Here is a 25,782-nt window from a genome sequence, read left to right as displayed (position 1 = left end):
GAAAATTTAGTCTGTCCTGTGCCATTTTCCAGTGGATCATCTACCACCTAAACTCAAACTTTTCTTTTGAGTTCAGCACTAAGAAATAATTGCTTTTGCTGTCTGGTAACATGCGTCACAGACTTCATATAAAAGTCAAATCAAACAACGTTACAAGTTTAAAATGGCTTTCTATTAAAAACGAAATAAACAAACAAACAAAAACTTTCCCGCACAGTTGCCTGCATAGTGAAGAGCATATGAGAAGGATCAAAAGGTAGAAAACAGAATTCTCTGAGGCTATGCAGTCCCTTTACCTAATGCTAAATAATTTACTTTAAAGGAATATCATTGCTCATGTCTAATCATTGGCTAGATCAGGGGTGGCCAACCTGCAATACACATGCCACAAATGGCATGGTCAGCCTCCATGTATGGCACACAACAGATCAGGGAGGGGGTAGGCAGCACAGCAGCAGGTAGGGCAAGGGGCAGAAAGGAGACCAGCAGATTGGACAGGGGAAAGGGTTTGGAGTGGCAGTCGGGGAGAGTGTAGGCTAATTTCTGGCACACCTGCCCAAAAGGTTGATCATTTTTAATTCAAGTGTATGCCCAGAACACCAAGTTGTACTTCATGTTTCTGACTCTTGAAATAGCTCTTGTTTGATACTGGATGTGTTATATATTTATTTTTGTGTCACTATTCATGTATGTCAGTATCTATATAGGATCTTGAGAGCCTGAAAAATCTCAGCCTTAATATGAACTTCACATCCTTCAAGAATTGTGTGAAATCCTGGCACAACAGAAGTTTTGCCATTGACTTTAGTAACTTCAGATTTTACATCAGTGCGTGCCAGTGCATAAGCATGGAGGCTGCTCCAATGTGCTTTAGTTACAGCATGTCAGAGCAGACTCGAGTTTGCTGGAACATGGTAATTACTGCGCTTCAGCAGTCTCCTGAATCTCATGTATCAGTGTCCCCATGCTTAAAAATGGCAGCAGGGGCACTTGAACGAATGCTCATTGAACAAATTTTAGTTCAAGTGCCTCTGCTGCCATTTTTAAGCATGGAGATGCCGATATATGAGATGCTGTGGTGCTTTAATTAGAGAGCTGCTACAAGAGCTGCTCTAATTAAAGAACCCCACACTCACACACTCCTGATCACGTGTTAAAGTGCCCAATATGTTCAATTTATTATTTTCCAATTTAATCTCAGAAAAGTTCATTGTCAATTAAGAACACTTTTGAAGTGGGCTTTTAATTTATATATTTATGTAGGTTAGCATTTAAGAAAAACAGGTATACCAGACGGGCCTTCTTGTGTCATTCCTGGAAGCTCCGCCCTCCTGGTTGTTGGTTACTTCCCGTCCGGACCTGTTTGATACTGTGGGTGTTTGTTCTCCCTCATTGCCAACCCAGCTCTCACCTGCCACGACTTGCTGTTTTCCAAGTGGGCGGGGCTAGTTCACAGGTCCCTCGGTGGCCCGGGTTTGGCCCTCCAGTTGCACACAGGGCTCTGCCACCCCTATACCCCAGCCTTACACCACCTATAGGCTCCACGTTCCCGTGCCTGCTCTGTGCTACTTCTGCAAACTTCCAACACGTCGTTCGTACTTGATCCCACCTCAGTGTTTGCCCCTTCACCTTAACCTACACCGGTGCCTCAGTCACACTGTCTGAATACCCCGTGCCACAAGCCCTTCACCCTGTGAGACCCTCCACACTCGGAGTCACCGATATTCTCACTGCCTCGCTGACCCTCCACCAGATCCCACTTAACCCGAATGGGACGGGGAAAGGATTCTCCTTTAGCTGCTCTCAGGCTGCTCCACTCCTATTCCTTTAACAGGCGTCCGCTGGTCTTGGCAGCAATCCCGCCCCGATCTCCCTCCAGCCAGGTGATCCGCGATCCTTCGCCCCTCTTCAGCGTGTCTTGCACCCACTGTCCCGGCACTTACTTCAGGGTCCTCAGAATCCTCCTGGGTCATCCCGATCTCTACCAGCTCACCCGATCCACCGCTCCTGTGACCATCCACAGACATCCCTGTTGTCAAGCGTCTCTTAGGGGTTGCTGCTCCCTCCAGCACACCAGCTCGATGATATCCATCCCGGAGTTTCCCCGCCATCACTGGTTCTAACCGCGTCTGTATTCTTGAGCTCCCCACCGCCTCCAGAGTGGCAGCCACCATTTTTAAATCCCCCGGCCAGCATCTGACGCTGCCGTCAGCTGCTGGCCACAGCTGTACAAAGATGCGGCTAACGAGCTGCATGGATTCTCCCTCTGGTTCGGTGTTTCTCCTGCCCTGGGCTTCAGGTAAGTGTCTCCTGTTACCTTGTGCCCCGTGACAACAGGGTTTTAGTTAAAGGCAACATTGGAACAGCTTTTCTCTGGCAATCCAACATTATTCCTTTCTATTATATTTAACATGAGGTGCTTTTTATTTTATTGAACTGAGTAAGAAACTTAGATGAGGATGTTATGAGCACAGCAGGAATACACATGGACCGGCCCCAAAAGATGGTCTAGTGGCTACAGTCAGCCTCGTGTTAGCCATAAGGACTGTCACCTGTAGAGTAGGGTGCATGGCACCCCCCAAGGGGCTGTGGGAGATTGCCTACAGTGCAAGTAGGCAAGCCTGATGGCCCAACTAAGGCTGCTCAAAAGAGCAGGATGGGTTGAGAGTGGCCCAGTGAAGGGCAGAGTGAATGAGTAAACTGTGAGGGGTCTAGCAAGGGGCAGAGTTTGGCCTGGCTGCTGGCTGGAGCTACTGCAATTTTGGATGCCATCTGCGAGGCATGGGACATGGTAAGGAGAGGCTGGAGCAGTGTGTAAACCCTTGGCATTGGGACATTTGAAAAGAGCAGCCTCCTACTTATTACATCATGTATATCCCAACAAGTTGTGGGAATCCAGACAGGGCAGACTGCCCTAGATGGGGGACAGCCAGTTTGGTGACTGGCCATAAGTAGGCTCCTTTGTCAGTTTTACACTAGAAGATTCCCTTATGTCAAGATTTTAGGCACAGTGATATGGCAGTGGAGAAATTCAAAACACTATTAGACTGATGTTCATATTTAGATTAAATTCTGGTTTGTTTCAGAGTAGTACCTTTACTTTTTAAATAAGTAAATCCTAAGTAAATCTGTTCTGAGATACGAAAACCTAATCCCATATAAAATCTATGTATTACCTTCTATCACGGAGATTCAATTTATAAATATAATTTTGGGGTTTTTTTACTTTTCACTACAAACACCACAAATTACTTGTGATTCCCTGGTACATCATTTTTTTGCAAAGCATAATGTGGACTCTGCCAGTAGTAAAATGGGATACAGAATGAACTCTGCCAGTACTCATATTACACGTCAACCACACAACGGGAAAACTAGTAATGGAAGTTTCTCATTCTCTGCAAGCTGAGGTTTTGGGTGCATAAAAGAGATTTTTAATAGATTTGTAAAAGACTTAAATATCCAAACCTCTAGGCAACAACTTTAAATTATTAAATCACTAATTGATTCTACAGAAGCTGAACCAAGGAAGTGTATATTCAGAGCCAGAAAAGAAAGGTATCAAGCCAAACTCTACATACAGAGTGTGTGTGTGCGCATTTGTGTGTACACGTGCAAAAGGGGGGGATAGAAAGAACATGCAGCCTGTAGTCTATTAAAAGTAAAATATAAACAAGAACATCATCTGAGAAACTAGCAAGATTTCTTCCTAGTTTACTGCTACTTATAATTTTTACTGATAGTTGTAAACCATGTTATTTCTTAAACAATTCAGTGTTTAATAATAGCTCCACTGGGGAAGAAAAAGTATCTATTATTCAAGTATTGTGTACTCTTTCTTTGGCTGAGAGATATTTCTTTTCAAAAGAAATCTAAACTACTGGGAAAACTAGATTATACCCCTTTAAACATTCATTTTACAAAATTATAGCTGCAATTTACAGAAGAACTATAATAAGCAACAAAACTGGAACAAAACATTAAAAATAATATATGCCCCATTCACACAGTGAAATCTTATTACCACACGTCTTCCATAACTAATAACTAAGAACGTAGTTATTTTAGCTATGGGCCTGGCTGTTTGTGTGACCAACTTGTCAAAATCTTCATTCCAAACAACAGAATTTATTAACAAGCAATTAATTTCAAAGTATGTCAAAAATGTAATTTATGCAAATATTTGTCATGATGCCAACTCTGATATTTAGTCTTTTACATTTTTTGCTGTAGGTATACAGAATTATGACATAATAGACATCTCTTTGCCTTAATTGTATATCATTAGATATTAATTATGCACTGAGGTAAGGCAAATTAAGAATTTTTTTTAACCATATTTTCTCACATACAGCATAAAAGGGAGGGTGAGCTAGAAGAACATTAGGTTCTGCCCCTACTCTCTCCAGTCATAACTCTGGAAAAAAATCTTCATAATGCCTTTCAAATACGAAATGCATATTATATTTGGGAGTGTGTTATATATGAGAAGCTGTGGCATTTGTTAACAGAGTCACTTTATATTAAGACCTAGGTACATATGGCCAGCATTTATGTTGCAATGCAGTTGAAGTGGGGAAGGGAGAAAGGATGGCCATCACAGAAGCCATTCCAGAGGACAGTCCGGTTATCCTCTGTCCTCAATTGATATGAAACCAGATGTCTTTATATCCTCTATTTTTCTCTTGAATAAAAAAAATAAAGGGCATAAAGGCATCCTCGTTCATATCAATAAAGGACAGAGGACAGCGTAGCAGAAAACCGGAATGTCCTCTATGATGGTCACCATAGGAGAGGTTAAAGAGATGGCCCATCCCCTCTGGTCCACCATTACCTGGTCTGCCTAAGAGTCGTGAGAACTGCAGCTCTAGTGCTCAAGGGAGCATAAGGCTTGTAATGAAAATATAGGAACAACTTGAGCAAATATAGTAGCAGGGAGAGATGGGATGTAGGCAGAATCCAGATTTCACTTCTGAATTGTAGTCTTTTTCAGTGGCTATGGAATCATGCAGCTTTCACACAAATCTTCCTAAAGGAAGATTTTAATATTTTTGAATTGCACCTTTTTCCTATTTACTAGGTTATTAAATAGGGGTTTGAGAGCATAATAATTAAGGAGTTTGGTGGTTGCTCCATGGACTCGAGTTTAATCTTTCCTGCAGACATGTCCTGAAGGCTGCCTGCCAGTCAACTCAACTATAAATGGGTACCTGGTCAGGTAGGCAGGGGAATCAAAGGAAGCTGGATACAATGCTGGCCACTCGCTCACATGCTAATGGCAACAGGAAGTGGTCGGTCTTTATCATACTAATGAGATGAAACATTAGGCATTGGTAGAGCTTGATGTTATTATTTATTCAAAAATACTGAAAGACCTGTGATAAACTTTTAGTTTAAGGATTTTCCTATGCAATCATATTTTATAATGTTCCTTGCTTCCTGGCTTTGTTTGTCAAAACATGAATATATCATTAGTACAGCCTTCAACTTTCTATCCTATTACTCTTTCCTTAAAAGCAAGAATCTCCAATTTCTTATTACCCTATTAAAAGATGCCCTCCAACATCCTTCCTTGAGGATAGCACATGTTGACTGTCAAAGTAACTGTTCCAGTATAAGCAAACAGGGGAATTTCAGTAGCAACATCAAGTCCCAGCTGGTAGAAAAGTATTAAGGATATAATTTGCTACATGCTGGTAACTGGTGCCTAAATACAGATAAGGTAAAACAAATAGCCACGACATGCAAATTTGGTGGTAAAAATAGTTCTCCCTGGAATAGCAGATTCAGAAAAAAGGAGTATCTCATATTATAATGCCAGGTTATTGGTTTTCTATGAAGAATTTCAGTTGCATTGGTGATATGTGGAAAACCTGCAGATGAGCTGAATATTTTCAGAAGTGTAGAGAGCCCATTAAGTGTCTGGGGCAGAGGTGGGGACTTGGGGGAGGAGAGGAGGAAGCAAAGATATGCTGACCATAGCAGATGGGGGCGAGGGCAGCACGGGTGAAGGGAATGGAAATCTTACTTGCCCGGGCTGCTGCTCAGTAATCTTAGCCACAGTTTCAGTGGCAGCCCTGTGTCTGCCTTCCTAGGAGCAGATCCTGGTGCTCTGTTTGCTTCCCCACATACATACATATTGGGAGCGGGCTTGTGCTTGCTCTGACAAAGGGTCCTCATGGAGGTAGATGAGAACACCACTCTGTTTGACCCATTTGCCCCCCCACCCTCAGACACCATTTTTGGCATGCTGCTGCATTGCCCAGCTCCTGTGGCTAGATAGGGGCAGTGCAGGGTTCCCCAGACAGGGTAAAGACTCCCCAGTGGTGGGGGGGGTGGCAGATTCTGGAGCCTGCTCAGTGCCTGGGATGGGTTCCCCACTCACCCCACTGTAGATAGCCTACCAACTGTTTACACAAGAGCTCATATTTCTTTTCTTTATGAAAATTAAAGTTCATATCCAAAACTTCACACTGGGATTTCTAGTGCTGTTTATTTTTTTACATACATTTTATTAAAAAACCGTACGATATTTTGACTTTTTGTTTGAAAGCAAGAAAGCAGGTACTTTACCATGTACTTAGTTGGGCTTTCTACAAAGGGAAAAGATGTCTGATATGTTAACTAATTATGTAACATATATTGCTAGCTCACCCCCAATAATTATGTTCATTTTGCATTTCTCTAACAAAGTGCTCACTGGGTGACACTCTTAGCTGACAAGACCCTCAAGCGTTAATGTTAATTCAAGTCACTGGTCTTGTTGAGAGCACTTAAATATTCATTAATTTCAGCCCCTAGATACTAGTTGGTCCTTTAGGTTGTGGCTGCAGCAAAACCTTCTTTTGCCCATCTTTCCAAAGAATTTTAAACAGTATTCATCTTTGAAATACAGTGGTCTATGAAGCGTGATTTATATTTTACTGTTAATTTCACTTGAGAGTATTAGCCTTTATTTAGAGTAGAAGTTGAATGGGCTTCACATTCAAGGGGATCTTTAGGGAAAACTGAGGTGAACTACAGAATGACGGACTACTGAAAAAAAAATATTTTTGAGTACTTTCACAATTTATATTTTGCCTTTTGAATATTTTCCATTTTAATTGTACGACTGGTGCACCACACTCCATCAGTTAGGAGCAAGGAATTATCTACATGACCCATTCATAAATCCCAAACCATTCATAAGCCAAAAACTGTGTTTTGAAAAGTTAGGATTTGTTCATGAACCAGTTACAAACAGAAAGGGGGCTAAAAGCACAATAAATATTATATGATCAGCTACTAACCGCAGCTAATATATTAATCTTATTATTGAAAAAGGTGTTTAAAAAGCATACTCTGTTGTGAGAGTAAGCCCCAACAGAGTTGTGTCTGATTAACCTCTTTTTATTAATATGAACTTATGTAACAGCTAGTAGAGAAAAGCTGACATGAGAAGAAAGATCTGAAGTCTCCCCTACTGAAGTTAAGAGTTTGGACTAGATCTTTGCCACAAAGAGAAAGTGGCTGAAACAAAAATCTTTTATTTCAAATAATGAAAAATGTCATAAAATCTTTTAGTTCTTTCAACTTTCCAGATCCAACAGCTCTCCCAACTATGTAGTTAGTCCGATAAATGTTATCACTGAAAATCCTTGCCTCTTTCTCAAGCTAGGCATTTCTCTGTTTGCAAGATCTATCATAACCTTCATAGCTTATTCTACAGCATCCTTACAAGCAAGTCAGATGTTAAGAAATACTTTAAAAAAATACTGAACTTTAGTTACCAACATTTATTTGGAAGGAAGTGCTACTGAAGTTGTGAGCTATACTTAGCATTCAGAACCAATTTTCTCATGTCTTTCAGAGCTGCAAAGAACCACCTGTCTGAGTGTGGCAGTAGGCCAGAAAACAACTATATGATTTACGCCCACTACTTTCATACAAGCTGTGGGAGTGTAACCTTAACTACCATTTCTTGCACAAGAGACCCTGAGAACCATTTTTCAAAAGATAGTACTCTGAATGAAGTTTGTAATATACTTCCTTCCTCTTGCATTCTAAGGTCTGACAGAGATATGATGAGTTTAAGGAAGAACATGCATTTTTATGATAAGAACATACTTATAGTTAGTGTAGACAAGCAGTAACATTTAATTTAATATTCCACATATTATTTGTTTATTGTGTAGCAGACACTGAAGGGTTGCTTACCTGACTGGAGGGTATCCCACAACAAGGTTTGTCCCTTCGGGGACATGATACTAGGGCAAAGAATATTTTTCCACCATGGACCCTGTACTCAGGGGAAAATGAAGCTGCCCTGGACAGGGCCTTGTTAATGAAGGGAAAGAATGGAATAATCCCAGCCAAAGGAGGTTGAAATCAAAGAGGGATGGTCCATAAAAATCCTGGCCTCTGGATTAGCTAGGAGGGTTTCTTTTAAAAATGGGGAGTTTTCCCTGCCCAGGGGGAGAGAAGGGCACGCGCCGTGGGGAGAGGGCTGTATGAGCCCAGCCGCAGTGACTCATCCCCCAGAGCCCACTGGGGCTGGGGTGAGCTGCCCACAGGTCAGAGGAGCACTCACATCCCTAGGACTCAAAATGGGGCTTTGGAGGGAGCGGGCTGATGCCCTCGGGCAGCTGCCTGAGGAGCACATGAGTTTGCTTGTGGGGAAGCAAGCCCAGTTAGTGCAAGTGCATGTAGTTCAAGCAGAGGCCCAGCACAGCACATCCCAGTGCTCCGAGAAGGGAGGCGAGATTCAAGGAATTAGCCCCAGTTCATCGGTGCGTGTGTGACCTAAAGGGAGAATGCGGGTTGTGGGAGCCACATCCAGTGCACCCATGTGTTCACCCATGGGAGAAGTGCATCTGCTTTAGCCTGTAGCCTGAGCAACATGGCGCACTGTGCAGGGGCCGTGGGCCGTGGGCCGTGGGCTGGGGCAGTGTGTGTAGTATGTTGCAGGGACCCAGACATGGGAGCAGCTACCAGCAGTGCAGTGATGTTTGGGTCGACGTGGGAGAACCCCAGCCATGAAGGACCCACCTGTGGTGTGGGGGTGAGGGGAGAAAGGAGCTGAGGATTGTTTTTTACCTCCACTCCAATCCTTGACTCAGCATACAAGTATATGTGTATAAATTCATTATGCATAAAGGTCATTAGTAGTGTTTGTAAATAAGTATTAGGGTGAGACTCGATGACCTTCTGAGGTCCCTTCCAGCCCTAATGTCTATAATGTCTGTGAACAGTTTATGTTGTAAATATTTACCAATTTATTTATTAGTACTGTAATGTATAATTATTGCTTACGCTTCTCCTTTAACTTATATCACACCTGAGAGGTTATCAGTTTGTGAACCCCATAGGCACCTAAGTGACTATCCCCATACCATCACTGATCCTTTTGTGTACTGTATATAGAGTTATTTTGGCACCAATTTGCAATCTGTATCTGCTTTAATTATATCTTATTCTGTATGTAATTAAATTGTATACAATTAAATATTTGTAAATAATTATATTCATGGTTGCAAAGGATTTGTAAGTGTAAAAGGGACCTTTCCTGTCGGAAAGCCCTGTTTCAGCTCCTAGGAGAACCAAGTGAGGCTTCTGCCACTGGGAACCCCAGGATCCCAACACTCAGATGTGGCACACGGGTAGTGCCGTATGCCAGGATTACAATGGAGGAAGTGGTCCACGGGGCCAGGAGTAAGTCAGATGGTTCCCTTGCCTGCTGTCTCTGTCTTGCCATACTCATGCAGAGAGGTCCGTGCATCCCTCAAGGTGCTTCCCTTTTAAGGGACCACCCCCTCAGTTCTCCAAACACCCATCAGGGCTTCAGCCATCCCAGCCTTGGCTTTTTCTTTAGCTGAGTCCTCAGCCATGGCCCACTGCCTAAGACCTCAGCAGGTCCCAGGCCTTAGCCCTGACTTAGCTACAGCCCCTCCTGGGACTCCAGTTCCACTATACCTTCTCAGCTATGCTTTCTCTCCAACCACGGACAGAAGCAAATGCCTCCTGGACACTCCTCCCACAGATCGAGACTCACATGAAATTGTGACCTCACTGGTCCAAGCTCAAATGCAAGCCCCTCTGGGACTCTAGTGCTCAAGCCCTGCTTCTTAGGCTGTCTTGCTTTTGTCCCTCCAGCTCACCAGGTACTTCTTCTGGGCTGGCTTGATCCTTCTCTACAGTCAGCTCTCTCTTGGGAGCTCTATGTCTTGCAGCAGTTAGGGCCAGATTTCCTTTTCCTTGCCCCAACACAAGGCTTGTATGCCCCAGTCCCAGCCCCCTTCTAGTCATGTGACTCTGTTTCCTGCTCCCAGCCTGCGAGCACTGTTAATTCTGCCATCAGGGGCCTGTCCTTTTTTAGCCCCTCGCTCCATTCACCTGAGCACCTCACATCTGCTGCTTTACCCACACACTCTCTGCACCTTGCGTTCCATTATATTTCTCTGCTTCCTAGTAACAGGGGCAGGGGTTTCCTGTTATACACAGTAATGCACTGAAAAGCCTGCCTTGAACTGAAGTTCTTTTACTTGGGGAGCCAGAAGACATCTCTGCATTACTTAACTAGATCAATATTGTTACTCAGACCCAAGAAGTCTGACAGCAGACTGACTCTTGCAGATTCTATGTTCTAAGTGATCAGAAACATTTGCATAATATAACAACTAGTTCCTTCTACCTCATAAATAAGCCTCTTGAAGGTAGTTTTCCATACCATACTTTCCCAGTCATATTACATAATTAAAACAATTACTAAACCCGAATCACAAACATCTATAACCAGGAATTGGCAAAGTGGGATGCAGAAGCAGCAACCAGAATTGTAGGGGTAGCTGCAGTCCCTATTCTTTGGCTCTTCTCCTTTCCCACAGGTCCCAGTAAACTGTGCTGTGGGAACCTCTGGGTACTTTTTTAAGTCCCCAAAACAGGCAAGAACTCATCCTTTCCCTCTGTTCTCAGACATACATCCTCTCCTTCCTGCCCCCGCCTCCCCCCCGCTGCTGCTGCTGCTGCTGCTGCTTCCTGTGCTGTCTCAGAGGCGGGTGAAGCTTCAGAGTCACTCTTGCCAGCTTCAGCTGGGGACAGAGGTAGTGTAACGGTGTTGGACGGAGAAGTTCCCCCTCCCCACATCTGCTTTTGGGGCAACTGGGTAGGGATGAAGAATCCAGCCTCTCAGAGCCACTACCGCTGCTGTCCCCAGCTCAGCCAAGCTCCCAGGCAGCCTGATGGGCAATCACAGTTTACATTTAATTGGAAACCAGACCAGATGTTATTGTCAAACTGTCAGTTGCATAATCTAGGTGTACACTCATCCACTGTATGTTTCTTGAATGCCCTGGACAGTATGTCTGCAAGCACTGAATCTCTGTTTTATATTTAATTTGCAATGCTTACATTTATAGTTGAAACAATAATCTTCTAATCACCTCAGTTAGGCACAAGTTTCTCTTTACAGTTCACCATTTCAAAGACTCTCTGTACTAGTTCTTGTCCTTTGGGGTTGGTATGTGACGGTGGTCCCAAACTTATGCTGATATAAGCCACTGGAATTTATATTTCTTGTGATGCTTGCAATGAGATTTTCAGTTTCATGTGCTGTTTCTTATAGACTTCAACTCTGAGTCCCATTTGCCTTTCTTCAAGTCTCTTTTCTTGTAGTACTTTGGATTATCTACCTTACCTAGAGTGCCATTGTCCACTCTTCAGTCTGATTAGATGACTTCCTCTACTCCTGTTTTGCCAAGGTTAATGCTGGGTCTTCCTGTAGTCTCTGACTGGTAGTGGTAGTAGCGAGGTATTTTTGTCCCAGTTCCCAATATCTCTATCCTCTCTTGTCAGACTGGTTCTTCAGCCACAGTTTGTTCACAAAATTTTCTGTTTCCACCTTCTTTATGTACTCCCTATTGTTAGAGACATCTTTCTCATGTGGTTCTTTTTTATGTGGAATGTAATACTCACCAAGTAACTGTAATACTGTTTCATAGCCTCCTCTGCCTGAGTTAACAGAGATTTATTGCAAACACAAAGTGCTTCAGAGCTAGCTATTCTCAGAAAGACAACTATCTTCAGTCTCATTTTTTTTGCTGTCGGCTACTGATTCCAGATACAGAATGAGTGCCATCTAAACCCATTACGGTTGTCCTATCTATTTTAGAGCATTTTAATTCTGGCATTTTATGTCTTTCTATATGGTCCATTTTTCCCAATCAAGGTACTTTTCTGGCTTAGGTTAATCCTGAAGCTACATGTTGTTCAGTATTCACACAGAGCTGGTGCAAGGGACCAGTGCATAGGCAGTCTTGCGTAATGATTAGACCACTGAGGGAAAGCAGGGACCTGGGCCTGGGGTCAGAGGGTGGGAAACATACCAAAACCAGAAGAAAAATCTAGAATCAGAGTCCACAACACAGGGTCAGGATCTGGGGATCAGATGCTGAGGACCAATCCAAGGGGCAATCCACAGAGTGAAGTACAAAAACACAGCCAAACCAGGATCAGGAGCCAGGAAACAGATCTGCACGGAAATCCAAAGCTAAAATCCAGAAATAAGCCAAAAACCAGGGTCAGGACCCAGGAGGGTGGCCACAAAAGCACTGTTGACTGGCCTGCAGAGCCAGGGCCCCAGCTGGTGTTAAATGGATGCACAGCACTCCCTGCAGCCCTTCAGGATGCTAGCTGCTCCTAAATTAGTACAGGCTTCATTACCAGAGGTTTGAAGAATACCAGAGTGCCTGATGGGACTTGGCCCATGCTGGTCTGCTTGATCAGAGTCCCTGACAGGCAGGTCTGTGTTATAAATGATCAGTATTCCATAATATGAGACTTTGTATGACAACAACCAGTTCCACATAGTTCAAAGGCTGCTAAGGGTGCAGTTCCCCAAAATGGTGAATGGGGATTATGATACAACCCCTTGTATAGCAACATGTTCATTTCCACTGCGCAGCTGCATTAAGACATGCTGATACTAATTTTCAGAGGAAAAATATCTCGATACTTTCAGCAAACAAAATGGCATGACCTCCTCCCTAATATAGGGCTCTGTGGAAATAGTATAAGCAAGTATTAAAAGTTAATCCAGTTCTGTGGCAGCATATTTTATTTATTCTGTTCTATAAGTAAAGGAAAGCTTTTTCACACAGCACCAAGATTCATCCTCATAATTTACAAGGTCATTATTTGTTTCCTGACCCTTGCATACCACTCAGCTTCTTCCAGAAACATAAAGACTCAAGCCCCGGAGAAGTTCAGGGAGTTTGGAGGGAGGTCAGGGCTAGATTTTGTTGACTATTTATGTCAAGATAATACAAGGGTTGAGGATGGTGTTTGTATCATATTTACTCACTTTGACCTACTTCTTCTCTGTGCTTTTGGCATCCGTTCCAGCTTGGCCCATGCTGCCTCAACTGTTTGGATTTTTTCCCAATCACAGACACAGTTCCTTCTGCTCTGGTTCTCCAGCAGTTCTCTCATTGTCTATCATGATTCATACTGCTCTTAAACCTATATCTCTCTATGACCTCATTCAGTCTTCATAATCCCAGTAATTCCAAGAGAGGAGCTTTCCAAAAAAGATTTAGCAGGTGTCATTATTCTGTAGAAGTAGTTATGGACACTCAGTTTCACCCTTTATGCCTGAAAGTAGCACTTCCTGACTGGAGCAGTGGCATATTGTTATAGAGGCTAGGAAAGTTTGCACTTATTATATCAAAGAAACAACTGTTCTGCAGATGAACACAGTTCTTTTAAGGCTCCCAATCTGACAGTAATTACACAGTAATTAAATTAACTTAAAAGCATGAAATTCATTAAAAAATAAGAAAAATGATAAAGGTAAAGATCTTAATAGTGACATCACTGGATATCTATTTTTTAAAATTATCCCAGCCTTAAACTTTATTTGAAAGTTATATGGATTACAGTTATATGCTGTCATTACAAATGAGTTAAAGCAACTACTTACAAATAGGTTAGTATTTGTAACTAACCAATATACTTTAGCAGCAAGACATGCCAATGAAAATATAACTGCAATGTTTTCCCTGTACACTTACATTTCTGATGCTAGGAACTGATGCTGTACCTTAACTGCTAGTAAATCTTTGTCATTCCAAAGATCAAGAGGTTAATACTCACAAAGTACCTTTCAAAATATTAGTGTCATGAGTGAAGTAGATGGTTTTCTGCAATTCATGGAGTTTTATGTAAATCTCTAACTATACCCAGATTACCTTTTTTAATGTTCATTATCAATATTGTTTTGCATCTATTACTGAATTGAAGGCAATAAGCCAGCTCTTTCTGCTTCATTTGGGACACATGACAAAATATTCTATGACCGTAGCCATCTAATAACTGAAGATTAATTAATTTATCAGTTTTGGCTCATGGGACTCCATATTTCATGTTTCTGGTTTTTCAAATTTACCAGTTCCTTTTTTTGCCAAATTAGATGACTAAGGGATATTGTTAGAAAACTGTATTTAGGCATAGATACACACTGTTGTTTAGCCAGTGGGTCTCTTGGTTCATAGCAAGGTTACTGAGAAATTTTAGAACTAGTACCACATAAAAGCTTGATAGTTTGCTATAGGCAACAAATTCAGGGAATATACTCTTGACACATGCAGTATGTGATTTGAGAATAAAAGGTGTTTGGGAAATATATTTGTCTCAGAACAGTTTGGTTTTTTTTAATTTGCTTGCAGTTTGGTATACTTTTCTACTGTACATAATTATACTTTGTAGAACGTAGTTTCTACAGGCCATGAAACAGAATATGTATTCTACATGACTCCTATTCAGTGTCGTCGTAGTTTTTACACTATAATATATGACTAAATATATGAAATGTCCCAAGGGTATTAAATCCTTACTGCTCTGGTAATGGTCTCAGTATGGATGAATTTATTACAGCATCTTCAAGCCAAAGAAAAGCAAGGAAAATGAGTCACAAACATTTGCATAAATTCTAATTTTCTTTTCAATTCAAACAGTTTCACACCCCTTTTGGTGGCTAATCCATGAACAGTTGTGCTAATGGATCTCTACCCACACAAATGTTTGGGAATAGTTGTTCCTTGTGTGATTGCTTATATTTATTTGCAAAGGGGAGTATTTATACCCAAATATAGATATTCACCCTCATTTACTCATGGAGTAAATTGGATTTGACTTTGGTTAACCAATCACATATCGTAACCTAAACAGTAAGATCTACTTAACTGAATTAAGTAGATAATAAACACACTCTGGATTGAAATATGTTTTGGTTGGCAATTGCAAGTAAGTAATAATTTAATAAAAAATCAAAGACTCATCTGGAAAAGAAAAAATGGCTGCGTTCATGAGATTAACTACTTCTCCAGATAGTTCATCCAATTCTAGGTAGCCAGTCATGAAGCATAAAGTCTTTAATTTTCAGAAGGAAGCATGGAAGAATGCACACAGCTCCTGAAGAGCACTTGTACATGAAAGATAAGTAGTGTGGGGATAGACTGTGACAGAACTTGATAGTGAAGACAAGTTCATGTTTGATGTGATTGGGAATGGAAACCTAGTGGAAGGAAGCAAAGACAGGGGACAAATGTTGAAAACAACAAGTTAGGGGAAAAATGGCTTTCATGCACTATTACTTTATTGACTATAAATTGGGGGAAAGTCTAATGTAACCCATCATGTAATCAAATTAAGTTTATTAATAAAAGTAGTGAAAATTCTCTGAGTATGTTGAAGCAAGTGTGGATTTCACTGCACATAAGTAGCACTTCACTAAAACCAGATCCACTTTAAGTTGCATATGCTGAGATAAATATAAACCATAAATATATTTAGAAAAAAATAGCTCATATGACTATGACATTAACGTTACAACATACACAGCTTCTAAAAGACTGTAATATACATTCTGATTATCAAGAATAATTTAGAACTTTAGTCTGTGAGTTGAACAGATAGGAAACAGTTACCACATCCTACAAAATTTCAGTTTTTTAGAATCAGGGAGAGTAAATACTTGAACACGTGCACACACACACACACACACACACGCGCACACACAAGCACACACACACCCCTACCTTCCTTCTTTCTTAGACCTATCAAGATAAACCCTTCCTAGCAAAGCCATTTCATCGAAGAAGTCCCAATCAGCTCTTCAGACATCTTGCTTGAATATTCAGTAAGCACTTCACCCATATTATGTACTACCTTTCTAATATTATAAAAGCCTTAGTCTAACTGTAACACTTTAGTCGCACTCTGATTGGTTGTCTAAAACAAGAGTGCTCCAAGAGCCTTTGGGACAGGAGGCAGCACGGCGGAGCACTGCCATGATGGCAGGGATGGAGCAGCCAGAGTGAGGCTGCTGGCCTCGCCCCCCGCCCCGGCCCTGTTCCCTGCAGGCGGCAGCGGCATGAGGTGCTGGACGAGGGGAACAGAGGGGACAGCGGGGCAAGGTCCCCCCCGGCTAGGAAATGATGGCAGTGCAGGGTGATGGTGCTCTGTCCCTACTCCCCACATCATTCCTGATGGGCAATTGGCTAGTAAATTAATAATTATAAAACATTAAAATAACAATTCTTGAAACTTTTATAAATTTCATTTTTAATGCCTGAAACTTTTTAAGCCTATCAGAAAACTTTTATTATTGTTATTTATGTTTTATGTCTCAGAAAAGTGATTGGTTAAATGGCTCATACAGAATTAATATATGTGCTTCATAATACAAGAAAATCAAAGATTAATCTCTCTGTGTGGTAAATGGGAGAAGGCTTGGAAACTGTCACTGATATATAAATAATACTTTAGGGTCTTATGATTTTTGGGTACAATATGCAAGGAAAAATTCACCTTCTTCCTAAGGCAGACAAGGTTCTTTGGGTGAATCTGATATCTTTTATTAGACCAACTTAAATAGTTGGAAAACAATTATTAAGCAAGCTTTCGGGTTCAAAAACCCTTCATCAGGCTAAGGAAGTTTCAGCGGTTGGTGTATGCTCTTCCTGGATGGAATGAAAAGTAAAGAAGCATACAAGACAGGTAGCCAGTGAAGATGCAGATTGAGGAGTCAATGTGTGAGAGACGGGGGGGGCGGGGGAGAGTAGGGGGATGAATAATGGAGAGAAACCTGGGGAGTCAGATGTCGGCAGGTTATAATGTGTCATAAATCCAATGTTTATATTTAGTCCATGATTTTTAGTGTCCAGGGGGTTGATGAAGTGCAGTTCATAGGCTCATCTCTGGGAATCATTTTGTAAGTTTCCTTTGAGGATCAGGACTGAGAGATTGGAGAGAGAATGGTTTTCTTGTGAGAAATGTGCCCCCACCGGTAATTGGGTATTTCTGTCTTTGACAGATTTCCGGTGTGCATTCATTCTGGTGCGCAGTTGTTGTTTGGTCTCTCCTACGTATTTTCCATCAGGGCACCTTCTTCCTAATGGATTCCAGATTCCAGCATATTTGCAGGGCCCATTTAGAGGTTTTACTCTTGTGTAGTCTTACTGCAGACCATTCTTGTAAAATTGCATGCAACAGTAATTCAAACAGGCAGTCAGACCTAAATGATTGCTTGGAAAGGAAAACTTTTAAGAAATTACATACATTTTGGGATGCAGTGTTGGGAATACATAAATAATATTCATGACCTTGAATTAGCTCTAAAATAATGCTGGGCATTTGAGTAAATGGAATTACCAACTTCCTGTTCATTTATATAACTGAGATTCTGACTTATTGTGGTTTACTGTTCCCATGGCACTTTATAAAAGAATAAGGACTTTGGCTGTGGTGCTCTGATCAAGTTTCAGTGGGAAATTCCTCTCATATTAAAGTCAGTTGCACTGATTTCAGTGGGAATGTGAAAAAGCATATTTTGCGAATCCAATATTCCCCATTAGTTTGGATTAGATAAAACAATATTTATTTTGTCCCAAACCAGTGGGAAGCATTGTTATGTGCTGTTAAATATCTGCTTCCTGCTACTCAAGAGACAGATGTATTTCTATGGTGAATGGAGTATCCTTTTTGCCATATATATTACATAGAACATGTTGCAGTCATTGTACAAAACAGCACTGTGTCACCAGTAGTGTACTAGCATCACTAATATTACTCTAAGGATATTTGCATATATTGCCCCAAGGTCTCTGTGGCAATAGTGGCCCAATTTGGTGAGGGTCTTATTAGCAGGGATCCTGGCTTTCCCTGATTAAAAAAATAAATAAATCACAAATTCTCTGATAAAAGATAGCAAATTCTCTGAATAAAAATAACCCATGATTAAAATGAAAGGTCCGTCACTGCTTTCTGGTGCCCTGCAGCCCCGATATGCTGGTGCCCTTCCCCTCCTGTGCCTCTCACTCTCCACCTCACAGCTCCCTGGCCCTGTTGGTGCCCCTTGACCCCCATCCACAGCCCCTGCCGCACCAACCCTGTCACAGGGGGCCCCCAGCTGCCAGGACTCTAGGTCCACAGCCCCCTGCCCCTCACACAAGGCAGGTGCTGCAGTAGAGCAGAGCCCGGCTCCCCACCTGCTCCCTGCCTGCTGTGGGCTCCGGCAAAGGGTGGGCTGGCTCCCCGCTGTGGCACACAGTCCTGGCAGTGGGGGCACTTTCCTGTGTGGCTCCACTATTGCCTGCTGCAGCAAGAGGTTGCACCTGCCAGGCTGCAGAGGGTAGCAGGGCAGGGAGCTTGAACCACCCTTGCCCCCACCCTGCATAGTGATCTGGAGGGCATGGGTCCCCACTGTCCCCCCGGGGACCACATGCAGTGGCAGGGAGTTAGCCCCACCCCTCTTGCCAACAGACAAGCTGTCTATGGCCTTGTCCCACTGCCCACTGGGGCCCTGCAGCTGCACATTGCGGCCTTGGGCCCCAAGCCTCATGAACCACCAGGCTGGGCAGCAGCCCCAGCCCTCCCAACTCTCTCCTAATGGGGGCTCCAATTCCCCCCAACTTACCTGCATGATCTGCTGTCCAGGCTTCCTGGAGCCATGTGCATATACAGGCATGTGGTGCCTCCTGCTTAACCACCCTCCTCCCACTCTCTCCAGGCCTCTTTGCAGGCTGGAATTCTGCCAGCCAGCAGAGAGCTCTTCATGAATGTGCAAAATCTGTGGGTTTGCTCCAGTAAAAGGGAAATCTGTGTTTTTCTCTGTTTTTCCATGGGAAATGGAAAACCTGGGTCCCTGCTTATTATAAACTTACTGGCCATGTCCACACGAGTGTGGACATTTGTTTCCCTTGTGACTTGTGCCACTGCTTCTTGTTCCCAGGGAACGCTCATACCGTGTACCCTCTAGCATGCAGCAGGTTACCCTGGGTGGGGTAGGGGAAGGCTGGGGCCACAAGCCTTACCTGCGGTCCTGGGGTCTAGGCAGCTGCAGCTGCAAGAGTTCAGCAGCTGAGAGCCTGGTTGGCAGCCAAAGCATGGCTCCGGCTGGCCAGGCTCCAGTTTCGGGGTGCACACTGATGCCACATATGCTGCCCCATTCTTTTCTGCCCAGGTTCTAAAGGGCATCAGTGCAGGGAATTCCTGAATGCGCAGTGTGGTGCCACAGATGGGTCTGTAGTACCACATACTGCAGGGCCACATACTGGACAGGGCCATTATGGTCATTAGTTACAATTTTACAATCATGTCAATGATATTCACAATATTTCCTTTATTTAGTAAGAAATATTTATAGTTTAGCATCTGACATAACACAGCATTAAGTCCTCTGATGCTCCTTATATTAAACTTTCACACTGAGAGTTGGGTTGCTTTCATTTGCTTCAGCTCTCATTTTCAAAGTTTGTCTTTTTAACCCACTCTTCTTTCCTTTTTTGCATAAGTCATATCAGAATATCCTCAGTGTCAATAATTATATACAGAGCAAATTCCCTTTACATATGGCTCCTTCAGCTCCTTATTCTCTTGTTCATGAAAAGCTCCTATTGACTTCCAATCAGTTGCCCAGGGTTTGTGATGACAGAAATTGACCCAGAGAGAATTTGGCCAAATTTTGTTTTGAGACATCAAAGAATATTGGGTTTCTGCATGTGATTCAAACAGAATTATTGATGAAGTCAAAGAAGGATTAACAAAAGTGCTGGTAGAGCCATGGCTGTGAGTTCACAACTGGTAGAAGCCCCTGAACTCTGATGTGCCATTGAACACTGGATTTTATGTTGACTTTCACGGCTCCCTCAATCTTTGTGGATTTAAGACCTAATCCCCATTCATCTGGCTTTGTATCAAGAATATGAAAATATTTTCTCAGTTGGGAATTCACTTTCATCAGTTGCCTACCAGAGTCTGTTGGCCTCTAGGACATGGTGTAAAGCTCTTATTTTCCCTTGAAGCTTTAGCTTCCATGGTTAATTTTGATAGTGGTATCTAGGTTAGTGAGACCCTTCCAAAGTTATTATACATGTTATTTTATCACTGACCATGCCCCAAAGATTATTTAATAGAAATATATCAGTCGAAGAAAATTATGAAAAAACTCAGCATCTCTTTGTAAGATCTTTAATTTTATGAATGTGGATGTTTTTGAAAAGTCCTCCCTTTTGTGTTAGAGCAAATTAAAATTCAAAATGTTTGTTCTAAAAATAAATTGTGGTTATGAATCTGAGTGCTTAGGCTTACACACAGTTAAATCTTCAACTCATGTTTCTCTCAACCCACAGAAAGTAAAATTTGTATTTGACATAGGTTTCTTTATAGCAGAGGAAGTGGCTATAGATATTGAGCTCTACTGACATCCCTGCATAGAAAGGGACAGAAAGGGTCAAATCCCAGTCTATCTATTAATCATGGAAAGGAATTTAGGTGCCTAAATATGCTTCTATTCCACCCACCCCTTGTCTCTGAAAACCTGGCACTAGAAAAGGTAGGTTGAGCCAAGAAGGAGCTTTTTCCTCCTTGTTAATGCTTTGTTGTCTTTTGAATTTTCTTCACCTTCCTCAGTAGCAGTTAATATTGGTAGAATTTCTGGCTGGTGGTGTACTGGTGCTCCTGCTCGCACTTAAAAACTTCCTAGGGACCTAGCTAGTGGCCATTGTTCCACTCAGGGCCAAACCAAATATCACATTTGGGATCAGCAAAATAGTTTTATTCCAGGTCAGATTGACAAGGACATCTGAATTTAATGCAATTTCTGCTTGTAAGTAGGGCTAACTAGGAGACAATTTTCCTATCATTTGAATTCTTTTTTCTAGTTTTCAAAAGTCTACCTTTACTGATCTGGGATTAAAAAAACTCAAAACTTACAAATTTGGGAGAACTAAAATGAAAAAAATTTTAAGCTTGGGTCACCAAAATGTCTTGTTTTCAATTTTATCATTTTTACTATTAGTTTATTTCATAAAATGACTGGTTATTTCAAATTGAAAAATGGAAAGTTTTCATTTGAAATACGTTAAAATGAATTATTTCAACTATTTTTACACTTTCTTTTCAACGTTTTTTCCAGACATGAAATTCACAGAAACCAAGTGCTCCCTATGAAGAGTTTCAGTAAATCAGCATTTTCCAACCAAAACATCTCACTGAAAAAATCTCTTACAAGGGATGCCTAAGGCACTTTGGTACTTCTGAAAATTTCATCCATAGGTATTTAAATGTGGGTTTTGATGTCCTAAAGTTGGGCTTCTTTTTTGAAAATATTAGCCAGTATACTTAAAAAGTTCAGAATAAATGTACCAATGCAAAATCAAAATAACGTCATTGTTTTTGCTGAATAATTTTTTTATAATGAAAGAAATTGAATGTTGGGAAATGAAATGCTATTGATAAAATTTTATTTTTGATGATTCTGACACTTATGTACATCTTTAAATTTAAGCCTATAAACACTTTAATAAAGTCAGTGGAAATATACAAGTAAGAAAATGATGCATCTGTTGGAAGACATTGCAGAACTGAGGCCTTAATATCCTGGGTTTTTTTCCAATACCAATTTATAACATTAAAAAAATAGACTAACACCATAAAACCATCATTTATAAATTTAATTCAACATTTATTGTAATAAAAAAGTACCAGCACACATTTTCAAATGAATTTAAATCAATGAATTAAACAAAATTACAATTCATTTAAATCAGCAGCCCCAGCTGCTAGAACTCCTTGCCTGTACTTGTGTGGTGTGTGAGGGGAATAACTTTTTACAAACAGTTATACTTACCAGCTTACTCCCTGGTTTCATATCCAGCATGTACAATGAAGAGTCACTGTGTTCCCAGCCCTTCCACCCCACCCGCTATTACAGAAGTTTGCTCCGAAAGGAAACAATGTACTAGAAGCCCCTGTAGTCCCATAAGCAAGCTTTGTTCCGGGTGGGCTGGAGCAGGCTTACTTGAACGATGCAAATAGTGAGGTGCTTCTTCCCCTCCCTCGCACTACATGGTCACATACTGAGCCGGGGGCATTATCTAGCCTCAAGTATTTTTAGCCACATTAATTGAAACAAGCAAAAGAATTTCCATGCCTCTGATTTATATGTTAATCAGGCTTCCCAGTAAATGACAATAGCCTTTTGTTCTTTCCTCTAGATAGTTCGCCCTTTCATATTAATGCATGTGTGTCATTTGATTTTGTGCATGCACTTCTAGCCCCCTGTATAGAATTACCATAAAGATCATCTTAAGCTCTCTTTTCATCAGGATAATGCTGTTATTAAAAATTTTGTGTAACCTCTGTGGTATCAGGAAATTCTGTGAATATATGTCATCATTAGTAAGTAGCTAAAAAGGCTTTTTGTAGCTGGTAATGGATGTCAAAGTCCTTTATCTTCAGGATTTAAAAAAAAAAACCTGTTTCTCCTCCAAGTCTATCAATTCATGTGGAAATAACATTTAAACATGTACTTTTCAAAGCTGATTCAGAGAGAAATGCAAGGCTTATACCTATAGGATCATTTTTAGCACAGGAGTTCTCATTTTTCCAGCTAGTCTATCCACTATATGGTTAAAAAGAGGAATAATCATGAGCACACAGTGTCAAAAGGTTGCTTCCTCTGCAACTTAGACTGCAAGCTTAGAATTCCTGCAGCCATGGCCTCAAATGTGTCAGTTTTCTACTCCCCACCCCCCAGCCCAAAAGCAGCATGGCCACATCTGAGCAATGTCAAAGGCAGTGTTGGCACTAGATTTATGACCCAGAGGCCTTGTTCCAGGGGGTCGGGGGGTCCCTCAGACTGACCACAACCTTTCCATTCAATAATAGGCAAATGTACAAATGGATGAAAGAGGCTGGTGGTATGCCCTCTGTCCATGGTGCCTCAGGAACCCTTTTCAGGGACCCCTGCACCATGGACAGAGGGCATGCCACCAGCCTCTTTCGTCCACCCCACTGGTGGGGAGGGGGTGGGCCTTGGCCTCTTACCTCCAGGATGCTTACATCTGACATTCAAGAGAGAATTTCAGAGTGAAGCTTATGTCCTGGCCAGATATATCCTGACTATGATGACAACCCTAGGATTGGTAGCTATAGAATTGCTTGTATTACTCTTTTCTGCTATTACTGTGTATTAATACATTTGCCTATTATTGACTGACCACAACCTTTCCATTCAATAATTGTTTTTCTAAAGTCTCTGTTTTTGTATTCTTTTTCCCTCCTGATGACTCACCATCCACAGATATCACTGATTGGTCTCTTTGTGGTTGCCATACTGTTCACATTCAGGCTATGTGTATATCCATTGGCCTTGTTGTGTTAGAGATCCTGTCTGCCTTAAAAGCTGTGAGAATTGTGTGACTATGTGACCAGGCCTTTAGAAATCAATTAACCCTTGCTGCTGCCCTAGACATTTGTTCTAATGCATATATACCTATAAGCCAATTCTCAAAAGCAGCCCTCTAAATACCCTTATCTAGCTATCACTTAGCACTTCTGACTGTTCATACCAGATAGCCCATCAGTGACCCACAGGCATGGATACACTTCTTCTGGACCAGGGGATGAGAAACTTTATGGCACACTGGAGGGCATGCTGTTCAGCACAGTAAGTTTGTGATCTAGGCATGGCTGGCATTTTCCTCATCAGGTACATTAGCTTCAGATCAGCACATCCTAAGGAGACTGTTTCCCCATTATTTCTTTGAATGGTATAATATACGGGTCTAGTCCTCGAGGCCTTGAGTTTCAAAGGTCCACAGGGGCCTGGCAGGATCTTTAAACATCTAAATACATGATGTAGGCACCACTGACAATATTGAAACCACCATTTAACTGCTGTCCAACCCTGCAGGCACCTACATTTTTACTCACAGACATGCACAAAGCCATATAAGCACTTATACCACAGCGTGGCTACAAAGTTTTTCAGAGCTGTAGCCTAAGCCAAAGTCCTGGAGGCCCCTTGAGAAGCAGCATCCTCAAATTAGGAATTCTTCCACCTGTTTTGCCAGTGCAGCCTGGTGCTATAGGCATCCTTCAAAGTACACTTAAGCTGGTTCAGCATGAACAAAAGAGACAGAGATGTAGGCACTCATCTGTTCTAGTGATTATGGCACTCAACTAGGATATGTGAGTTTAAGTCCCTGATCTAAATCATGCACAGCAAGACTTTAAATTTGGGTCTCCAATCTCTCTGTTGGAGTTACTCCATTTTTTATACATAATTCAATATCTATCAAAGTAACTTGCATTTCAGTTGGCACATCTATATATTCATTCATGCACTTTAGGTAATCTAGTACCTCTATTTTGAGGTACTATAAAAATGTGCATTAGCCTATTTTAATGCACATTAGATAAAGAGAATGGATTTCTGTAATGCTTTAATGTGTATTAAAATAGGATAATGCACATTAAAGCATACATGTAGATGGGCCCAGTTTCTCAATACTAAAGACAAGTGTCTCCCAACAGTCTGGCATCATTTTGAAGAGTCATTTTGAGTAACTAGGCTCACACTTTCAAGAAGTTTTCCTGGCAATCAGCAAACAGAGCACAATTGACTGAATCAGAGAAGTATTAAATAGACAGATATGTGGCGTTACCATGTACTCGGTGATGTTACTTATATAGTATACATCCAGGGATTCCAATTAGAGATTGGTTCTTGTAAATGTGTTGTGAGCAATCTGCTTGGTCTCTGTCTACCCTGTACACTGGGTGAGTGTTATCATCCCCTGGACCTGGAGCCATGTTATAGGGAGCACAAGAGGCATATGGCCACATAACTGAGCCACAATTCTGTCTTTGTAAATTTTGCCCCAAAGTCTGTTCCTTTAATGGCAAAATCATTTGAGACATCTCTCAAACTTGCTCAACTGGGCACACTAAGAACCCTCATTGGGGTTCCCATTAATGTCACTGCAGTCTTGGGTCCTTAATACAGCAACGTTCTGTTTCTCTTTAGTAATCCTAATTAAAGAGCTGATCTTTAAAGCTTCATTGTAAGTCTGCAGGGTTTACTTCTCCCTGAACAGCTTCTACATGACCAGGCAAACAGTTTGCAAGTATTAGCCACTTTGCAGCATGTCAGCAGATTTTCCATGTTTCCCACAGCTGCCATTTAAATATAACACCTCACAGTCAGCATCTGTCGTAACTAGCCTAGAACAGTTGGCTGCTTATAGACGTTTAAAAAACAAAATAAAACATGTTTTACCGGAAGCAGCAGTGCATTACTTTGACTTGGCTCCATAGCACCTTTATAGATATTTCATAGATATTAGGGCTGGAAGGGACCTCAGAAGATCATCGAGTCCAGCCCCCCGCCCAAAGGGCAGGAAGTCAGCTGGGGTCATAGGATCCCAGCAAGATAAGCATTCAATTTGCTCTTGAAGGTGTTCA

General features: G+C 41.7%; 1 long non-coding RNA gene across 1 annotated transcript in view; it reads left to right on the top strand.

Annotated features, from left to right (window-relative positions):
• Positions 1-4,228: 4,228 nt before the first annotated feature.
• Positions 4,229-25,782, top strand: part of LOC109323123 — a 56,218-nt gene continuing 34,664 nt past the window's right edge. The window contains exon 1 of the long non-coding RNA XR_002104549.1: positions 4,229-4,307. This is a non-coding gene — a long non-coding RNA (uncharacterized LOC109323123). The remainder of the gene's footprint in view (positions 4,308-25,782) is intronic.

The sequence above is a fragment of the Crocodylus porosus genome, unplaced genomic scaffold, assembly GCF_001723895.1.
Source record: "Crocodylus porosus isolate Cpor-Errol unplaced genomic scaffold, CroPor_comp1, whole genome shotgun sequence".
NCBI classification, from domain to species: domain Eukaryota; kingdom Metazoa; phylum Chordata; order Crocodylia; family Crocodylidae; genus Crocodylus; species Crocodylus porosus.
The sequence above is the reverse complement of the archived record's forward strand: the minus strand, read 5'-3'. Positions and strand labels throughout refer to the sequence as shown.